Source organism: Apium graveolens, chromosome 6, assembly GCF_009905375.1.
Source record: "Apium graveolens cultivar Ventura chromosome 6, ASM990537v1, whole genome shotgun sequence".
NCBI lineage: Eukaryota > Viridiplantae > Streptophyta > Magnoliopsida > Apiales > Apiaceae > Apium > Apium graveolens.
In genome coordinates, this window is record NC_133652.1 from 36,873,034 (window position 1) to 36,888,569 (window position 15,536).

The window sequence follows — 15,536 nt, forward strand, 5'->3', positions numbered from 1 at the left end:
ATTGAAAGGAATTAGGCCTTAGTCTTTGCCACTTTTCTTCCATTCATCTGCATTTTGGCCCTTCACCAATGACATTTTCTTCCTTGGAACTTTTTTGAAAAATGCTAATTGCTCATCATCTTTTAGTTCATCTGCTACCAATGGTTCATCTGTCTCTTTCTCTTCTACCAATGGTTTCCCTTGTTCATCTTCATGCCCAAAATAATCATCTTCAAATAGTCTCCACACCTCATTCTCACTGTGATCTGAATCATTTTCTAATTCAGATTCTGGTGCTAGTGCCTTGCTTTTACCGGTAGAAGATGCTTCCTTGACCTTGCTCTTCGTAGTTTGTGAAGATTGTGTTTGTGGTTCATTGATTTTAATCTCTTTCACTGGCCTTCTCACAATGAGTTTCTGTCTTTTAAGTTCCTTGGATGCTTTCTTCCTTTTACTAGCAGAATTTTGCTTTTCATTTTCTGCAGTTTCATTGTTTCCAGCTGTGTCCTTAGCTTCATCTTTTCCTGGGCATTTTGACACTCTATGGCCTTCTTGAAAAAAATGCCTTACACCACTGTTTTGTATCCAATTTAGATAAATGTGCATAAGCAGCCTTTGAGTGCTTCTCCAATTCTTTCATTGACCTGGTATATGCCACCTTGTGTGTAGCCCAAACAATATTCCAAAAAATCCTCTTCAACAAAGAGCTAGGGAACCTGCACAAAATATCAAATGGTCAGTTATACAAAATATCACAAAATAGAAACATAAAAATAAAAAAAATGGTGAGTTTTACCTTTTTGTGAAATTGGAATACAAATGTCTTGTGCAAAATCTGTGTTCTACCCTAGGTAGAAGCTCCTTCACAGCATTTTCAAGCCCTTTTTGCTGGTCACTGATAATAGTCAAGCCCCTCCCCTCATTCAAGTCTAAGTCATCACTCATCAAACCAATGAACCATCTCCATGAATATGTATTTTCAGATTCTACAACAGCATAACATAACTTGTTCTTCCTCATCACTCACACAATCATCAGGAACTAAGCTCTCTTCTTCAGAATCTTCACTGTCACTCATGTTTTTAAAGTCTGGATCATCAGGGTCCTCTGAATCATCACTTAAGTAGACACCATCACTCTCATTATCTGGCTCACTCTTCTGATTATTTCCCCTAACTGTTTCAATTTCCAACATTGTATCTACATGGGGGCCAGTCTTACTTGGATTTTGTTTTGGAGTGTTTGGTACATCAATTAGTTCATCAAGCTCAAAATGATCTACATACATGTCTATTCTACCATAAGGCTTATGTATTTCTATCAAATCAAGAACAGATTTATCATCATAAACCAACCCAGTACCATTCTTCAAATGAAGACCATCACACTTGAAATAGACCAAAGCATTAACATCATATGAATATTTTTCAGCAAATTCTTTAAGATAACGAAATGACATAGAATCACAATGAAAATCTTTTATAACCTCTGTTCTTCCACCAATATACTTAATATTAGGAGGTGGTGTAAAATCACCGTGATGGTGAAGGTACACAGTAGTAGGCATGCTGTAAATACATACAAAAAACATAAATTACATTACTCTAAACATATCAACATACATACACACAAAATCAACACTTTTTCTTCTCAATAATAGGTGGGTTTTTCGAATATACCTCTAATTAAAGACAAACAAAAGCACTCTTCACAATGTATGCATATTCTCCCAATTAATTGAACGATTTCGCCTTTTAGGGTTTTTTCGCCCAAATCACCTATGGAACCCTAATTTGCTCCAAATGCCCCGATGTGAATATATTAAATCATTTTTTATGTTTTACCCGTGTTATAATTTATATCAGCTTAGTTGTACGCCACGTAACATACCACATGCTGCCACGTCTGAACTGATGTGTATTCCGTTAAAAATTAAACGATTCCCGTCAGGTCAACGACCCTGACTAACGGGCCTTGCATTATCGTCAACTAGAGTGATGCAAGTGAGGCCTCGATAACTAGAGTGTATTTTTTGATACATTGGCTTGAGTTAAGTGACCATATCGATATTTAACCCAAATATCAAGTACCAAATAACAAATTTTAAAAAGCATACAAAATATGGTATAAAAAAGTAGAAGATTTAATTTTAGCCATACAAAAAAAAGAGATCTTATAAGAAAGTATCATAAAAAAGAACACAATATGAATACATTACCAAAGCACACAAAGTGAAGGATAAGTGGACATAGCTATTCTAAATTAAAGGTACTTTTTACTAAGAATGATACAAGTAGACCGGAGTAAAGGGAAATAAAATAACGAGTGAGGCCATGATGGCTAAATTGTGGACCAAATACTAATTTTCACCATATTCAATCAGAACTCAACTGCATCTTACTACTTATGTTAAAAAAAATCCACATGCTCCGGAATTTATAACTTCAGATATGTTTACATGTTTCCTGCAAGTTAAAGAACTGAATTCCCGATAGCAAAAAAAGATGACAGGGGTTTAAACTTTAATATGCAAATTGCATGTCATGTTCAAGTTCAACAGTAATCCACTCTTATTCTATTTTAAGGTATTTCTTGATTGCCTCTAACAAACTTTTCATGCAACCAATTAGTTCACAAACACGACTACGATTATAACATGCTTATAATCCACTACTAAACCATCAGGATATTTACTACATGAAAATATGTACTACCTATACACAAGTAGAATAGATAGAACAAGTTAACCACAATTTCAAACTAAAATATGGCTGCCACTTGGACAATTTGGGGAATATTTTGGTTTAACAATCTGTTGGATCAACCAGACATAACCACCCCATAAACAGTCCAATCTTCAAGGGTTTCCTCTGTATATCATTACTCAATCTACATTGCATTAAACAAATCTACAATCCAAAGTAAAACTTTTACAAAATCTTCCTTGTTAAAAAAATGTCTGGTCAAGTAATATACTTTTTTGACCAAAAATTTAGCTCTCTGGTGAACAGAATATCATAATATAATAGGTTTTAGGTTAATGGGTAACTTAAAAAAAATAAGTAAATCCACTATCCTTATATTAAAATGACACACAACCCCATTTTTTACTTACATAATAATATTTGAGCTAAAGCTATAGACTTTAAGACCAGTTTATTAGAAGAAACAAACTTGAATACTAAGACTGAAGTTTGGATATAAAGTGCCTTTGATGTCCATGAACTCAAATAGAATCTTGCTGAAGCTGTAAATTCTGTTGGAAAGTAATTTAGAAAATTCTAGAATATTTATAAATGTTCAAATTAATGTATATGTAGGTTCATGTATTCTATATATGTTTATGTAGTGCATTTAATTATGCATCTAGAATCATCTAAGATATATATATAGAGTCTTACTCCAATACAAACTAAATTAAAATACAAACTACAAACTACACCTCCCACACACAACTACACATAATTCCCTCCATTTTTAATTGAATTTTTTTCGTCAATTAGTGAACTCTTTTTAAAATTTAACTTCAATATATTTTTCTACATCATCCAACAATCAGTATGAAAACCATATTTGATATGTTTCGACGATAAATCACTAATTATGTCTACGAGAATCACTAAAAGTAATGGTTCTGGAATTAGTACTGATTTCAGTTTACTGATTCGTGTAAGTTTAAATACTGATTTGTCGTCAAAATATAGCAAATACGCTATGCAAATCGATGAGTGGGAGATGAATAAAAATACAGTGAAATTATTTTTTAAAAAAAGTTAACCAACTAACGAGAATAGTAAAATTAAAAAAGAAGGGGAAAGTGATTAAACATGTGGGTCTCATTGGTTTGTAGTTTGTATTCTAATATTGGTTTGTATTTGAGCACTTGCCTATCTATATATATCATATCATATATGGCTTTGTACGATAGACACCAAAAATCAGAAATAATATTATATAATAGACCAGACCAACATTTTCATATATATATTTGTTCCCGTATAATGCTACTCGTATGACAGTGGTATTAGAGCCATACTAAACACTATGGCTATGCCTATGAATACAAACACCTTATTCTTTTGCTCTCCAAGTCAAGTTCCCACTTTTGATGGTGAGCACTATGACTACTGGAGAAGTCAGATGCAGACATTCTTCATTTCTCAAGACATCTGGGAAGTAGTTGAAGATGGTTATGAAAAACAAGATCAGGCATATTTGACAGATCTGCAACCAAAACTTTACAGAGGGACTGTGAAGAAGGATGCTACAACCCTTAGCTACATACAACAAGGCGTAAGCAAGACTATCTTTCCAAGGATCTTTGGCATAACCAGGGCAAAACAGTTATGGGACACTTTGAAAAATGAATTTCAAGGATCAGAAAGAGTCATTTCCATCAAACTCCAGTCCTTATGGAGAGATTTTGACAATCTATCAATATAAGAAACATAAAGGTATGTGACTTTTATACAATAGTTGCTGGAATAGTGAATCAAATCAAGAGTTATAAAGAAACTATAGCAGATAAGAAGATTATAGAAAAGATTCTTAGAAGGTTTCCCCAGAAATTTGATTATGTTGTTGCAGCCATAGAAGAATCCATAGATTTGTCAAAACTTACTATGGCAGAGCTGACGGGTTCTCTTGAATCCCATGAGAAAAGAATGACAAGATTCTCAAAACAACCATTGGAGCAAGCAGTGGCGGACCCAGGAATTTTTGTGAGTGGGTTCCTTATATAAATATTAACGAAGACAATAACAATGAAAAAGTACGAAATTTATATAAATAAGAAATATTTTTACATTTTATAGTTGTTCCCTACACGTTTTTATCTTTTGAAAATAATTTATTACATCATCATTACTAACATTGGTAAGCGCTTCTTTCTCAATAGCTGAAACAAGACAATCACTTAAAAATACATCACCAATTCGGTTGCGCAAATCCGACTTCACAAGTTTCATTGCAGAAAAGCACCTCTCCACGGTTGTAGTCGCAACGGGCAAAACCCAAGCAAGTTTTAGCAAATGATAGATTAAAGGATAAGATAAATGCTTCCGTGTTTGGACCATCAATCTAGCAAGATCACTAATCCCATTCAAATGAGCAAATCTTTTATCGGCTTTCACATTATCAATATACATGATAAGTTCATACTCCAATGCCATCCTTTCCATAGAACTAAAGTCATTAGGATAAAAATCAACTAACCTCATCAACTGCAATGAGTCAAATGCAACAAATGAATCATAGCAGCCATACAAATGAGCAACTCAGAGTTCACCTCATTAAAACGATCATCAAACTCTGCAAGTTGCATATCCATAATAACATTAAAACAGTCAAAACAATAATAATGTTCATATGTGATTCCTGTTTTTTATCTTCTATTTTTTGGATTAATATATGACTCTGTCATATTCAACTTTTCAATGCCATGCTTGTCACAAAAAGAAAATATCTTCTCTAAAAGGGGAACCCATCCATTAGTTCTAAACTTTAGCAACTGTCGGTTTAGTTGATTTCACCAATGAAATAGCATTCAAGATATCCTAATCTTTTCTTTGTAGAGCTTTTGTTAAAGATTCAGTGAGCCCAAAGATATGCAACATCAAATTCAAATAAAAAGCAAAATCAAATGACATGAGATATATCTGAAGACCATTTGCTTGACGTTTTTGCACATCTTTTTCACCTTCTTTCTCAACATAGCTAAGCATATCAAGAACATCCTGAAATAAATCAACCAAATGCATAAGTGATCTATAATGAGAACTCTAACGTGTATCCCCAGCTCTAATGAGAGATAACTCTTAATTTAGTCCACTTCCAGTTTCTCTTTCACCACACCCTATATCTTTTGACAATTTTTCTCTTTGACTATCTCGAATCATATCTGTTCGTTTACAAGAACCACCAACCACATTTATTAAAAGGGATACCATATCAAAGAAATCTCCAACCGGAAAGTGTTTTTCACAATAGCCACAATAACTAACTGAAGTTGATGAGCAAAACAATGTACATAATAAGCCGAGCTATTTTCTCTCATGATTAAGGTTTTTAACCCGTTAAATTCACCACGCATTTTGCTTGCACCATCATAGCCCTGCCCTCTAACTCTTTGCAAACTCAAAACAAATTCAGTAAGTAAAGAATCAATACCTGATTTGAGAGTTAAAGCAGATGTCTCATTTACATGAACAAGACCAACAAATCTCTCCTTAACCAATCCACATGCAGAATCAACATATCTTAAAACAATAGCCATTTGTTCCTTCTTAGAAACATCACTTGACTCATCAACTAACAAAGCAAATACGTCATCACCAATTTCTGAAAGAATAGTTTTAAGAATTTCTTGTGCAAAATAGTGACAAATATCCTTTTGAATCTTGGGAGACACCATTTGACTATTTCCTGGAGCATTTTTTAATGTGACCTTACGAACACATTCATTCTGATTTTGAGTGTACTTCATCAATTCCAAAAAATTCCCTCTATGAAAAGATTTTTCTGACTCATCATAACCCCGAAAAGGTAATAAACCATTTAACAAATATCTTGACACATCAATTGAAGCATTTAGTGTAATCCGATGCTCATTCTTTGTAACATCACTTTGCTTATGTAAAGCAACGGAAATAGATTGATCTTGACACATCAGAGCATCATCATTTTTAATTACTTTACTATGAACACTACCCCAATATGAGCTTTAAGCCTTTCTTGCATTTTATTCCAACCACCAAAACCTTTGAAAATAAATTCATCACCCCCAGCTTGTGTTCTAACATGATCATTAAATAAGTAACAAGGCAAACAAAAGACTCTATCAACTTTAACACTATACTCCAACCAATCATAAGTTTCAAACCATTGAGGATTAAAACGTCTCGGCTTACCTCCTATCATCGTTGTTGGATATATAAACCCTTCCGGTCTACAAGGCCCTCTAAGTATATATGCCCTTCTAATTTCATCTCTTTGATTTGGATGATAGTCTAAAATTCTTTTTCTATCATGTGGATCCGAAGGAAGTTCGTTCAAATCAATTAATTTAGGCATCGAAGGAGTAGAACAAGATTGAGACACATTGACATTTTCTCTCGAGGATGCATTGATAATAGGTTCAACATTACTATCACGATGAGATGGTTCCGATGTTAAGGGTAATTTTCTTTTAAAGTATCTTTCCATTCTGTAAAACAAATAAGTAAATTTGAATTAATCAATTAACTAATTACACATTCAAATTATTAAACAATTTTAATCTAATTAATAAATAATTAATTAAGCAATTAGAATACTAACAATGTATCACAATAACAATTAATAATTAGGATATCATATTTTTGATTTTAAAAAAAAGGAATCGAAAATAGATAAATACGAAATTTAGAAATTGCTTACTTGAAAGGTTATAGATCCAAAGTAAGAATGGAAGGAGATAAAAAGAGAAAAGAGTGCAAGAAGATCTTTCGATTTTTAACACTTGGCTTCAGCTCCAGACTTCGGAGATCAGGGAGGGAGTCATGACACACCAAGTCCGAGGCAGTGTTTTTGTTTTGTGTTTTTTTGTTTCTCTGTTATTTGTGTTGGTGACTGAATAGTGTGATATACTGATTTTTTTAGATAGACAGTGTTTATACCTAATGCTAATGGGCTTATATAATAGTGGGCTTGACGTGTAGTGGGTTCCTGGACAAACTCTAAGTGGGTTCCCTAATAATTTTTTTTAAAGGCTAATGGACTTTGCAGGAAGCCCAGTGGGTGCCTCAGAACCTATAGACAAGGCTGTAGGTCCGCCCCTGGGAGCAAGCATTCCAGTCAAAAATCAGTTTTTCACGAAATAAAGACGGAGGACAAAACAAAGGAAATTAAGACAAATCGCAAAGAGGAGGACGATCAAATTCGAGTCGAGGATGTAGCGGAGGAAGATTCTAACAGCAAAATAAAAGAAGAGAATATGTTAAATTTCCTTCTCGTTGAGATATTTGTAGGAAGACCAATCATGATGTGAAGGATTTTTGGTTTAGACAGTGCACTAGTTGCAAAAATTCCGATCACAAGTTTATAGACTACCCTAAGAAGAAGGAAAATGAAGTTCATTTTTCAGAAAGTAAGGATGATGTTACAGAACAACTATTTTATACTTGCAGCAGTTCTTGTTGTACAAAATATGCCTATACTATAACAAGACTAAGTCAAATTGAAAACCCTAAGTAAGTTGTATGATAATTTAAGTTTGCATTTTGTATTGTATCACTTAAGTCTGTAAAAGTGTAAAAAGATTAGACTGGAATATTTTTTTTGTAAACAGTCTCAAGCCTAAGAATAAACTCTGGAAGAAGATCATGAAGATCATGCCTCAGAGACAATGTGAAGAAGTTTGGAGTTGAATAAATCTGTTTTGGGAAAAATATTCTAAGTCAAGAAATCTACAAGTCACATATTAATTCTTATAGAGAAGTCATTCGAGAAATCCGGAATGACTTATCGAGAAGTCAAGAAAAGCTTATTGAGAAGTCGCAGTGATATCGTCAAGCCAAATTGAAGACATGAAGATTGGAGATATAGACATGTCATTTCTTCACTAGAGAACTCTAAGATATCGATAAGTCAAAATATCACTAGAGATCTCTGAGATATCGATAAGTCAAAATATCACTAGAGATCTCTAAGATATCGATAAGTCATTTCTTCACTAGAGAACTCAGAGATATCGATAAGCCAAAATGAAGACATGAAGATTGGAGACCTCGACAAGCCTAATTCTCTTATAGAGAACTCATAGACTTCGATAAGTCAAAACAACTATAGAGCAATAAGAGATCTCGATAAGCCATTTTACTTATCGAGATGTCGATTTCTCTATTTAACAAACTGGAAATCTTGATGTAAAACTCAAGTACAGAATACAGATCAGTTAAATATCCAAGACTATCAATCAACAAACAAATCAATCACTGATTTGAAAAGTCTACAAGAAACAGCTTGAAGAGTACAACATCAAAGGCCAAGATTAACTGACAAAGTAGAAGTCGCAGACATGCACGATTGGCAAAGATACACTAAACCAGAAATAGAAAGTTTTAGTTAACTTAAAGTAGGGTTTAGTACATGCTATTGCATGCTATGTAAAACCTGTGTTTACTGCTCTATAAAGTAAATACTGGATGCTTTGTTTAAGTTATAACAAAATAGATCTAGAAAATCTTGTAACTATCAAGAGAGAAGCTAAGTTCTTTATCAACAAAGAACCCATAAATTTGTAGCAAGACATACTTGATTTTAATATAAAATTAAGTGAGTTTTGAAAGATAGTATGTTCATTTGCATGTTTTATTATTCCTGTTAAAGCATATTATCTCTACAAGACAAATTACTTTGTTCACCACTCATAACAGTTCAAAAAGCTGAAAAAAAACCAAAAACACATTCACCCCCTGTGTTGTATTCATTACCTAACAAGTGGTATTAGAGCAAAATCTGAAAGCAAACATATTAAAGATCTTGGAAGAATGAATACACAGAAGCTTAGCAGTATCAAAATTCCTACCTTTGACAGATCTAACTACACACTATGGAAAAAGAAATGATGTTGTTCATGAGGATGACCAATCCATTATACATTCAGATCCTTAAGAATGGGCCTTTCATTCTCATGATAAGAGTTGAGGAATCTACAGATGGGGACATAGTCATTCGAGCACATTATGCTCCTAAAGATCCTTCAGAATATACTGAACTTGAAAAAGAAAAAGTCTCTCTGGATAGTGGCTTTTAGCTGATCTTGATAGAGTCACTTGACAATGTAATGTACAATAACATTGTCAAATGTGACACAACCAAACAGATCTGGGAGAAAATAGAGATCTTATGTGAAAGAACATAGGAAGTTAGGTTAAACCAAAGGACGATTCTGGTTTCTCAGTATGAGGGGTTTATGGCTAAACCAAAAGAAGGAATCACTGAAGTTTTTGAAAGGTTCAATAAATTGATAAATAACTTGCAGCTACATGATAAATACTATGAAGCTGAGGAGGTTTGCCTAAAGTTCTTTCTAGCTCTTCCTGACCATCTTGAACATAAAATATCAGCTATTAGAGAAGGAAGAGATTTTAGCAGAATAACTTTGGAAGTTCTTTATGAAATCTTGAAAACTTATGAACTTGAAATGCTACAAAAAAGTCATTGAAAGCACATCATGGTCATGTTGTTGATGGTTCGAGTGCTTTGATTGTGAATGACAGAGAAGAAAATGAAGATAAGCAAGATGATCAAGTTCCAGTTGTTCAAGCTATGGAACAAAAGAGCAAAGGGCTTCATAAGCAATTTATGTTGGAGCCGGAGGAAGATGAATATTACATCCTAGATGAGTTAGATGAATATTACATCCTAGATGAGTTAGATGAATTGGATCAATTTATGGCTTATTTGGCTAGGAAATTTTCTAACATAAAAGTCAAGAAGCCAAGATTCTTCAAAAGCAAAGGACAATCTTCCAACAACAACAATTGAAAACCAAAAGCTCAGTATAATTCAGCTAGCAAAGGTGGCTATAAAACAGGATCGGTGGACTGATCAAAGATAAGGTGCTTCAATTATGATGAGTTGGGTCACTTTACTACTGATTACAGAAAGTCTAATAAGGTGAATAAGGATAAAGCTTACTTGGAACTGAGAGCAAAGTATGAAGCTCTCTTGAAGAAGTAATATGGAAAAGCTTATATTGCAAAAGGAAAGAGTTGGGATGATACTGCTATTGATGATGGGGATGAAGAAGTTGGAAACTATGCACTTATGGCTTTTGAGCATGGAGAAGCATCCACTTCAAAATTAAAGGTACCAACTCTAATCACTATTGATTTGAATGCTAGTCAATATAAGGAGACCATGGAAAAGATGAGTGTGGAGATGTTTCATATACACACTAGCTTAGTAGCAGCTACTGGGGAAGTCAATAGGCTAACAAAAGTTAATGAGAATCTTGAGAGTGAGAAGCAAAATATGGATCTATTGCTTGTGGAGCTTGAGTCAGTCAGGCAAGAAAATAAATATCTGAAAAACAAGTTGAAGTGTGCAAGTGAGATTGAAGCTGTGTTAAAAAAAATATTGAGAAGAATGAGGTGAAACTGGAATCATTTAGGAATGCATCTGAGTTGGTTGGTCAGTACCATGAGAAGAATAAGCCATGTGCTAATATAACTATCGGTCTTGATTATGATGCTTTGAATATCAACAAGAAAACTGTAGGTAATAAAGGAAAATCAATAGAAAATGAAGATGTCCCGGCTATGCTGAGAAAACTTGGTATTGAGTGGCATTTATGACACTTTATAACGCTCCATTAAGCTTTGAATTGGTGTATTTGTACTCAAGTTGTTGGTGTTTTAATGTGTTTTCTAGTGTTTTTGCATTTCAGGCATTAATCCGGGATTCAGATGAATTAGCATTGTTGTGGTGTTAATATGGTGTTAGGATGGTGTCCAAGGAATAAAGCTCGGGAAACCAACTCATTGAACCAAGAAAAGAAGGAAAGCATAATTTTATCCAGAAGGCCAGCGCTCCCGCGCAGTCATAGCGCGCGCCCGCGCTGTCATAGCACGCGCCCGCGCCCAAACTTCAGAGACGCAGCGCGCCCGCGCTGATCAAGCGCGCGGCCACGCCGGGTCAGGATGTTAAAATCCTGATTCTACCTGGCTTCTGATTGGAGGACTTTTACTTTGCATGGGCTGCTATATATACCTAAATAAAGGACGTTTTTTCATGGAGAGACGTAACGGAGCTTAAGGAGAAGACGACAAGAAGACCTATAGCGCAGTTCAATGAAGGCGAAGAAGATCTAGTTTATTCTTGTGAATCTTTGTTCTAAGTTGTAATCTTGGATGCTCGTTTCTTGTTTTGTTGAACCTAATATTCTGGATTACGTACTTTTTTATTATTTGTTTACAAATATTACGTTATTTATACCATGTTTTCATCGGAACCCACGTTGATGATGAGTTCGGTTAAGGGCTAATCGTTATCATGGGGTTCTAGCAGATTTATTTATGGATTCCTTTAGTTGATTTATTCGATGCCTTAGTGTGTGGTGATTGTATGATAACCTAGTATTGGTTGTGCTTATTCGTCTTGTGAGCGTTGCAAACTTATAAGATAACATGTTAATTTTTAATAAAGTGACAATGAATTTAAGGATTTAGAACTTGCCATGCTAACATAGGTTCATGTGTTATATTTATGCATGATATGTAGGTAATTTTAACCATCTTACTTGCCCTATGTAATCACGATAGATAACTTGTGCATTAAACCCTTATGTTGTCAAATTTTATAGACATATAGGGTCTCAATATAATTGGTGTCTATTCAGCTTGTATCTCTTTTATGGATGTCTGGTAGTATGGTATTCGTGCAACGAAAGTTGGCGTTTATCAGTTTCGTGTTATCTGATTAGTGTCATCACCATTACATGCTAAGGTTAAGAATGAAAAGGCTATTGAATGAAGTATTAATGAAGTTAGAATCCCATGTTTGTGTCATATATTATTCAACTCTCTTTACTCTCTTTAGTTAATATTCTCTAGTATAATTCTCAGTAGTTAATCTTAGTATAATCAAAACCCAAATTGTTATTCGTCTTAGCATTTAATAATAGCCATATCATTGTTGCATAAGTGCATAAATCACAAAGTTAATCTAAACCAGTCTCTGTAGTAATGAACTAGAAATAATTTTATATTACTTGTAATCGTGTATACTTGCGTGAATTATTAGCACGTGCTTAGCGACTAACAAGTTTTTGGCGCCGCTGCCGGGGACACGGTGTTAACTTTTAGTTTATGTGTTTGTCATCAGTGATCGTTAAAGTTCATTGACTCGGACATTGTTACATATCTACTCTTTTCCTTGTCGTGTTTCAGGTACTCTAGCAAGCGTGTATGCATACGCGTTCGCGGGCTCGTAAGAGAACTCTGGATTAAGACGAGGAAGAAGCTGTAGTGATTCGAAGGGAAGTTTTTGAGGAATAAGAGAAAGTCGAGGAACCAACTTTAGTAGTGATGGGAGATCAAGCAGAAAAACCCAAGGCTTTGATGGACTATTCTCAGCCTAAGATCAATGATATTCAGTCGAGCATCATCAGACCAGCCATCTCGGCTAACACTTTTGAGATCAAGTCGAGCATGATTCAGATGATACAGAACTCAGTTCAGTATAGGGGTTCTGCGACACTTTTAAGTTCAGTGGGGTGACTGAAGATGCTATCAAGCTGTGACTCTTCCCATTCTCTCTGAGGGATAAATCAAAGTGCTGGTTACATTCTCTACCACCAGGGTCTATCACCAAATTGGAGGATCTTGCTCAAAAGTTTCTCACTAAATTCTTTCCTATGGCGAAGACTGCTGCATTCAGGAATGCTCTTACTCAGTTTGCTCAGCAAACTTGAGAATCTCTGTGTGAGGCTTGGGATCAATATAAGGAGATGCCGAGGAAGTGCCCACACCATGGCATGCCTGATTGGATGAATATAAACTATTTCTACAATGGTTTAGGCGCTCAATCTAGACCTATGCTTGATGCAGTATCTGGTGGAGCCTTTTGGGCCAAAAGCTATAATGAAGCTTATGAGTTGATTGAGCTTATGGCAACTAATGAATACCAGAATCCTACGCAAAGAATATTGTAAGGAAAGGTAGCAGGAATTCTGGAAGTGGATACATCTACTGCTATAGTTGCTCAACTTTAAGCTTTGACGATAAAAGTGGACTCTTTGGCTAATTATGGAGTTAATCAAATCACTAGTGTTAGTGAGCTTTGTGCGGGGGCACATGAAACTGAGCAGTGCGCTATTTCTAGCGAATCAGCTCAATTTGTGAGCAACTTTCAGAGATCACAGCAACAAGCTCCAGCCACTTATCATCCAAATAACCGCAATCATCCTAACTTCAGCTGGAGTAACAATCAGAATACGGTACGATAATCTTATCAGCCATACACAACAAAGCAGTATAACCCTCCTGGTTTTCAGCAACCGTAATATGCCCCTAGGCAAAAACTTCAACTTCAGCAGTTACCGCAAGCTAATGAAAAATATGAATTGGAGGAGTTGAGGCTCATATGCATGAGCCAAGCTGTGTCTATCAAGACCTTGGAGAATAAGATTGGGAAATTGCTAATGCATTACTGAATCGTCAACCTGGCACGCTTCTGAGAGATACTGAAGTGCTAGGCAAGAAGGAAGCTAAGGAGCATGTTAAGTCAATTACATTGAGGTTTGGTAAGGTTATAAATCCTGAAAAAGCTAAGACTCCAGAATCTGAAGTTGAGGCTGAAGAAGAAGAAATGCAGAAGGAAGCAGAAGTGGAACCAATGAAGACTACTGTTGAGCACACTCCTCCTGAGGGTAATACAGGGGAGAAAAAGATCCATCCTCCACCTTCTTTTCCTAAGAGGTTGCAGAAGAAAAAGCTGGATAAGTAGTTTGAGAAGTTTCTGGAGGTGTTCAAGAAACTTCACATCAACATACCTTTCGCTGAAACTCTTGAACAAATGCCTAGTTATGCAAAGTTCATGAAAGGTATTCTCTCTAGGAAGGTAAAGCTTGATGACTTAGAGACCGTTGCTCTCACGGAGGAATGCAATGCCGTGCTATAACAGAAATTGACTTCGAAGCTTAAAGATCCTGGAAGCTTCATTATTCCTTGTACCATTCGAAAGGTGTCATTTGACAAGTGTCTATGTGACTTGGGAGCTAGCATCAATATGATGCCTTTGTCAATCTTTAAGAAGTTGGACTTGCCTGATCCAAAGCCTACTTATATGACTTTGTAGTTGGTCGATCGTTCGATTACATATCCGCGAGGTATTGTGGATGATGTCTTGGTCAAGGTGGATAAACTCATCTTCCCTGCTGATTTCGTAATTCTTGATTTCGAGGAGGATAAGAAAATTCCCATAATCTTGGGAAGACCTTTCTTGACTACTGGACGAACCTTGATAGATGTGCATAAAGGTGAGCTCACCATGCAAATGATGGATCATGATATAACTTTTAATGTGTTCAATGCCATGAAGTTCCCTACGGAAAATGAGGAGTGATTAAAAGTGAAGTTGGTTGATTCTATGGTTACTTCAGAACTTGATCAATTGCTAAGGTCTAATGCCTTAGAGAAGGCCTTGTTGGGGAATTCCGATAGTGAAGATGATGAAGGGGATGAGCAGTTGCAACTTCTTAATGCTTCTCCATGGAAGAGGAAGATTGATATGCCTTTTGCATCTCTGGGAATGGAGGAGTTGAACAAAGCTCCTAAGCACCTCAAGCCATCTATTGAGGAAGGCCCCTACTCTTGAGCTTAAGCCTTTACATGAACATTTGAGGTATGCGTTTTTAGGTGATGCATTTACTTTGCCTGTTATTATTGCATCTGACCTTTCAAGTAGTGAGGATGAGAAGCTCTTGAGAATTCTTAGAGAATTCAAATCGGCAATTGGTTGGACTATAGTAGATATCAAGGGAATCATCCCTTCTTATTGTATGCATAAAATTC

The 15,536-nt window shown here is 35.4% G+C and overlaps 1 non-coding gene and 1 pseudogene across 1 annotated transcript; both read right to left on the minus strand.

Moving 5' to 3' along the window:
* Positions 1-18: 18 nt before the first annotated feature.
* On the minus strand, positions 19-7,182 carry LOC141664906 (uncharacterized; annotated as a pseudogene).
* Positions 7,183-13,393: 6,211 nt separating this feature from the next.
* LOC141670233 (small nucleolar RNA R71) lies at positions 13,394-13,500 on the minus strand. The gene has a single exon (XR_012554473.1). It is a non-coding gene; the product is annotated as a small nucleolar RNA R71 (small nucleolar RNA).
* Positions 13,501-15,536: the final 2,036 nt, after the last annotated feature.